This window comes from Cariama cristata, unplaced genomic scaffold, assembly GCF_000690535.1.
Source record: "Cariama cristata isolate BGI_N322 unplaced genomic scaffold, ASM69053v1 scaffold1862, whole genome shotgun sequence".
In the NCBI taxonomy this organism is placed as follows: Eukaryota; Metazoa; Chordata; class Aves; order Cariamiformes; family Cariamidae; genus Cariama; species Cariama cristata.
This window is the reverse complement of record NW_009605293.1, coordinates 27,655-34,232: the sequence shown is the minus strand read 5'-3', so window position 1 is coordinate 34,232 and position 6,578 is coordinate 27,655.

Genomic DNA, 6,578 nt, shown 5'->3' with positions numbered 1-6,578 from the left:
AAGATGGGTGCAGTATCTCACAACAACGTTAAAAAAAAAAAAATGGTACCAAGCTTAAAGAAAAAGGCAAATGATTTTGTTTTAAAAAACAGAAAAATTCTGAATATGAACGAATGTTTATTTATGTGGAGATTCAGGAGGAAGAGTTACAGGGCTCAACCACCTGGATTTCCAGATGCAATTTCTCTCTGTTCCCTCTGAGGGAGAATAAGATGACAGAGGAACTGTATTAATTTGGTTCCTGTAAAGATATTAAAAACAAAAGGTTTTGTACCTTCAACGATTTCTTACCATTATTCATCACTTGCTCTGGACAACAGCCAAAGTATCTTGATGACTGAGGATCACATGGGGAAGTGTGTCTCCAAAAGGTTCTGTGTGCATTTGATTGATCGCCTCCTGTGCTGGAGTCCCAGGTTTTGTTCAAAATAGCACTGTAGGTGAAGACACTGCCACTGTCTCTGAACTTGAGAAAATGCTGGTTTGTCTTCTGCACTAAAGCAGTCTGTCTTCACCCTCTGGTAGTATGGTCCTCAACTAGGTGGGCGATGGTCAGGATGTCAGGGTAGGAGTCTGTCACTGACCCTCTGCCATGGCTAACAGCGAAGTTCCTGTGCTTTTCTTCTGAGAGGGAAGTTGAGAGCTGAGATGAGAGGCAGCAGAGTTCATACAGTGTTTAATACAAATTCTGTAAGGGTGTAGAGACCAAGGCAAAAGAGGCCTTTTATTTTCCATGGGGCAAAAGTCACTGGAGGCCTTAAACAGGTTTTCCAAAAGGAATTTCGAGGTTTTCATTCATTGCCTGGCCTCCTCTCCCATCTCTCCTCCCTTGAGGACCATTTTGGTTGACCAGTAGGAGGAGGCTTTTGCTTTTATTCAAACTGTATTCCAGGCTTTTTATGTAACAGTGGGTGCATGTGACACTTCGACTGGCAAAGAAATCAACCCCTGGTAGCCTCCAGCTAACCCCTTCAGTTTTACACCTGTTTGCAATCTCCTTAGCTAACATGTCTTCTGGCAGCACAGCAGAGATCTTTTAATTTAGAAAATGTTATGATTTTGGTAATGGCATAAGAGCTTAAGAGGGATGGAATGTTCCTTTGGTAGGTTATCCCTCTTTCTGCACTGATTGGTTATTGTCAGGTTGCTGTCTTGTGCAATCTGACAATGCTATCGCAGAGCAGAGAGGCAAGCCCACTGCATAAACATGTTGCAAAAAGACTTCCCCAATGTGCAGTAAATGATACTTTCAGTATGTCCGTGGGGATTAGGGGGTAAGGCACAACCATTCAATGTCTGCTGGAATCTGGGGAAGGGGAGGAAATCCGCAAAGTAACAGCTCCGCAAGGTAATGGCTGGCATCGCTTGTTCCCCTCTAGGTTTCCTTTCTGTTTGCCGAGTCCTATCCAATAGCCAAGTCCCACCACTTGAATAAAACCCGGTAATGTTTTTTTCTCAAGCTAATTGTTTTGCGAGAAATACTTCTTAAGGAAGGAAAAAATTTCTTGGTCTCATGATTTCCGGTTGCTTTCTGCAGTTAGAGGCACACAAAATATTCAGGACAGTTCATTTATCTACAGCTGGGCTTTTGTAATTTAGGTGTGTACCTTTGGCAGCAAGTTAGTAGATTGGATTTTAGTACTTTGAAATGATTCTGTGAAGGAGAATTGTTACAGACCACAAAGTAATTGAAGCAGGCCAGCCTCCAGCTGTCACTTTTGCTGCTAGAAAGGCTAGGTGTGGCATAGCAGAAAAGTGTATGGATTATGTGTGTTTTCTGTAGCCTTTTCAAAGCCAGAATTCAATAAAATGGACTTCAAGGAAAAACGCACAAGTGAGAGTGCAGCATAGTTTATCTGTGATTAATCATTACTGCTGGTTTAGATACAGGCACCCCTCTGAAACAGCCCTGAGGCCAGGGAGCTTTCTTGAAGCGGAGGAGTCTTTGAGTTTCCAGTACGTTGGGTGAGTCAGTGCAAGATGAGCAACCGACAGAATACTGTTCAGGATGTGAAGCTGCCAGAATTTTGTGGATTTTTCTTTACTGCTGCTTTTCTCTTGGGAAGTCTAATTAAACCCTAAACTTCTGTAAACCAGTCCAGCACCATAAGAAGTACATTAGCTGAATCACAGTGAAATGCAGCAGCTGCTGCTTTATAGATACCTCTTGAAAGTCCATCCTCTGGTTGCATGTATCGATCTGCCTCCTCAGTATTTAGAACAGAATAACACTTTCTCACTCTTCCTTTTGTGGCATTCAGTACCTGCTGGTGAAAATGTTGAGTTGAGGATAAGCAAATATCTCTGATCTGCTCAGCCATTCTGCTTGAGGTGTCTGGAACTTGTCAGTTCATCCTATCAGAGGATGTCTGCTGCATCCCCCTGCTACTGTAGGAAGCAGACATGCCAACTGAGAATTTTTTTTTATAGGTTTACCTATACATTGTCTATATCCTTGCCTGATACTAGGTAAAATAACAGTTCTTACTAAATCCTGTTGAGAGCTGTGGAAAAAGTGGTCCTCTTCTGGAACACATGAGATGGGGACATCTTGTTTCAGGCCTCTAGATTAATTCTTTCAGCACACTGCTTAGTCTGGAAGACAGCACCACTCTTTTTATGTATCAGTCCTGATTCATGGACTTTCGGTTTTGAGCACTGCAAAGGAGTGAAAATTAATGTGATGTAGAATTAAGTCTTCAACTAGAAAGAAAATGTTTGCCTTAATGGTTATATGCAGTACTCAGATTATTTTAAATTTATCATCTAACTTGTTTTTGTTGCCTAAAATGTTGCATCTCATGTTCTCAATTAATTGTATTAACTGAGGGAACTTTGAGGGGAGAGGAGTAGGAGACCACGCTACTACTTCTGCTGTCTGTATAACAAAGGTCAAGGCATGTTGAATATTTAACCTGCTATAACTTAGACCTGGGAAAACTTTAAAACCAGATTCTTAATGTGTGAATTCACTTTTCACCATTCCCTGTTGATTTTTTTTTTTTCCATGTTAAGCAATGACAAAGTAATTTTTACTTTGATTGCAGTCAGTTTATAGCAACTTTTGTTACCACAGTTTGCAAAAGCTGAATGCAATTGTTCTTGGTTTTATTCCACTGGAGTTCCTTAGTTATTGTTTTGTTTTGACCTTGGCTCGTGTGATACAGGAAGCTTTTCACATTAACAGCAATTTAATCTGATTTAGTGGTAACACAACACAGTACTGAGCACAAAATTGAAGTTCGTGATTAGCTCATATATTCTTTTCAACTCCTTTTTCTTCCCATGTTCTTCCCCCTCCATACCATTAACGCTGTCCCCTGTAACACATCCAGTCATTTTTATGCACTGATGGCAGCAGCACATTGCATTAAGCTCTGCCTAAGGGCTCAAGGATGAAAATACCTGTGGGATACATGGAGCTCTAGAGCAGGTTGAAAAATTTGATCACCCTGTATTTAATTTTCATGCTGTGTTTTGGACATGTTACTGTTGGGCACAGCTTGTTCAGGAGTGTGTTTTCAGAGATGTGTTAAAGCTTTAAGAGGAAAGGAATAGTTAAATAACAGCTGAAACATTTACAGTGCTTCTGCAGTCATTGTCATGGTCTGGCTTCAGGTTTTGGGGGGAGTAAACTTGGTTTTGCATGTTTTAGACATCTGTCTTGTGTACTGACTTAGAACTCCCATTTAGGCTTAACTTCTACATTTTCTTGTCTTTTTCAGTAGGGAAACGCCAGCAGTAAAATAAAACTTAAAGCACAGAAGCTAGGGACCTGTATCTAAGCAAGTGAGAGTGACTGGAGCTTTCATACAGTGTGGTATGGAACACTTTTCACTGACCACTGGGGATGTTAAATTGATGTTAGAGCTTTTCATCTGTGTTAGCACAGGGGTTTCCCAGTGAGATATTTGGTATCACTCTGGTGTGTGCCAGCACATAAATGAATGTCAAAGTGTAGGGTGAAAGGAGAAATGTTTCCCTGCTATACCTGGGTGTGGGGATCTTGGATGACAACGATTTTAATCTAGTAATAGTTCTGTATCTTTCCATAGAGGATCAAAAGCTGTTTCTTCAAGCTTATTGCATCTAAGGATTAAATTCCAACTGGATGATTGTTGCATCTTTGTTTCTGAAGTTTAAACTGTGACTTCTATGTTTATCAGAGTGATAAACATAGATCACATAAAACTGCAGTATTAGGGAAGATGAAATCTCTGTCTCTGCCATTGGCCAGTTGTAGCTGTGTGGAGATATAGAATAACTTGGGTTGGAAGAAACCTTTGGAGATCTCCTGTTATACTCTCCTGCTGAGAAGAGGCCCAGCTAGATCATGCTGCTGTTACCTTGGCCAGCTGAGCTTTGAATGTCTCTAGACACAGAGATTCCATGACTCTGGTGCCTGTTCCACTCCGACCACCCATGAGGTGAAAACTTTTTCTCAGCTATCTAAGAAGAATTTCCTGTGTAGCTGCATGTGTTTGTTGCCTCTTGTCCTATCACATCGTACCTCTGAGAAGAGCCTAGCTCTGCCTTCTCTGCATCTTCCAAATAGGTAATTGAAGACACCAGTAAGATTTTCCCCATTTGCTTCCTTTTCTTAAGGCTGAACCAACCTGGTTGTCTTGGTCTCCTTGTATATCACTGTGCTCAAGCCCCCAGAGCATCAGGTGGAATTGCTGCAGAAGGTCCCTGTCTGTGTTGCACTGGGGAGCCCAAAACCGGCACAGTGCTACAGATACAATCTGACAGATGCTGGATGGAGTGGAAGAAGAATCACTTTCCTTGGCCTGCTAGCTGTACTTTTGCGATTACAGCCCAGTATCTATTTGGTCTCTTGCTTCCAGACAAGCATAAGTGTAAGAAACAAGAGTCGCAAAGTGAACTGGAAATATTCTAGATTGCATTCGTATGTATGCAACCATCTTGTCTTTTTTTTCCAAGGAAGAGTGCCAGCTTGGGTCTTGGAGCTTTTTAAACAGGAGGCAGCACTGAAGGATCCTGGTCCGTTTTAAAAATATATGTGCTTTACCTTATCAAATGATAGTTTCAATCCACTGTAGAGCTTGCCTTGAGTTTCTACCCTGATGCAAAATCTTTCAGGTTTTTTAGTCCTGCTGCTAATAAGTTGGACTAGGGCATTAATAATGAACCTCTAAAGGAACATAACTAGCTTCATGATTTTGCCCTTGCTGCACACTGAGCTTTTGAGTTTGCAAGTGCTATTCTGCAGCAAATGATCTATCTTCCCTTGCCAGCTGGTCTCTTGGACTGCTCCTGTTTCTGCTCCTCATCGCAGTTTTTCCCCTCTATTTGTAGTTCTTTCTGTAAACTCCAGAGTCCATTAATCCAACTCCTAAGTTAATGCCATTGCTTGAAGGTCTGCATCTGGTGAGAATCTGTGTGTTAGGTTGCAGTCATACAACAGATTGCTCCGTCATGTAACTTTTTGTTTCCTTCTGGGTGAAAAATTGTGCCGAAGCTGCTACTACTATAGCATACACTACTGTCGTAAAGTGTAGCTTACAATGGAGCCAGCTGTGCTGCAGAAAACAGTTACACTACAAGGTCATCTGGATTGCCGGAACTGATGCGATTGGGAAGTGATGCCGCCTTGCATTTTGATCTGCACCTGATCAAAACATAGCTGTGACTTTGTGCTGAGGCACCTCTCTCTCTCCAACTGCCTGGCGGCTATTTGGCTGTGATTAGTTAGATCAGCATCTCTCTGCTGGGTGGATTATTTGCAAGACAGTGCATGTGTTTGTGCACACGGGTGTGGATATATGCCTATATAATAATCAGCAGTGGAAAATACCTAGCTGTTATGGTGGGCTTTCTCTGTTAGGGTGTTTTTCATGGGACAGTAATACAGCAGTGAGCTTTTTACTTTGGCCTGAGCAAGACATTTTGAAAAATACTTGGTTTTCTTGGAGCACTATATTTAAATTCCAAATTTTTAATCAGCTTTTAACCTTTGTATTTATATGTTCAGCAAATTCTTTTTATACCTTTTCAATTTACCAACACTGAATTAAAACCCTTTGGAATGTATGGCTGGTCCTCTCCTTATGTGTCACTTTAAGTTTCAGAGCCTGAGGGTAGTTGTGTCAAGTCTACCCGTTTGCTCTCAAGATAGAAAAAAACATTGATAATTCATGGGTGGCAGCTAAGGAAGAAACTCTTTAAATGTTTTTTTTTCAGAGAATATTAAATTAGATCTGTGTAAACATAAAGTTTATATTTATTAATGTGTGTGTGAGTGTGTGTGTCAATATAGATATATAAATGGTCCATGACTATTTCTTTCTCTTAAATGGTACTTTACACAGACTTTTATACAGTATGTTGGTAAATTCCTGCACCAGGCACTGATTCTAAAAGAACGATGTACCTATTTTTGTAATGAATGTGAGCAGCTGGTAGAAGCAGCTTTACTTCAGTGATTGCTTTCATTCCTCTCGGAGAGCAGAAGAGACGACTTGGTACCTGCATCTTCCTTGTGTAGGAACCCTGCTTCTGGCTTTGTCATGCTTTCAGCAACCCCAGTCTGTGCTGCTTTTCTGGCAAGAAAATCC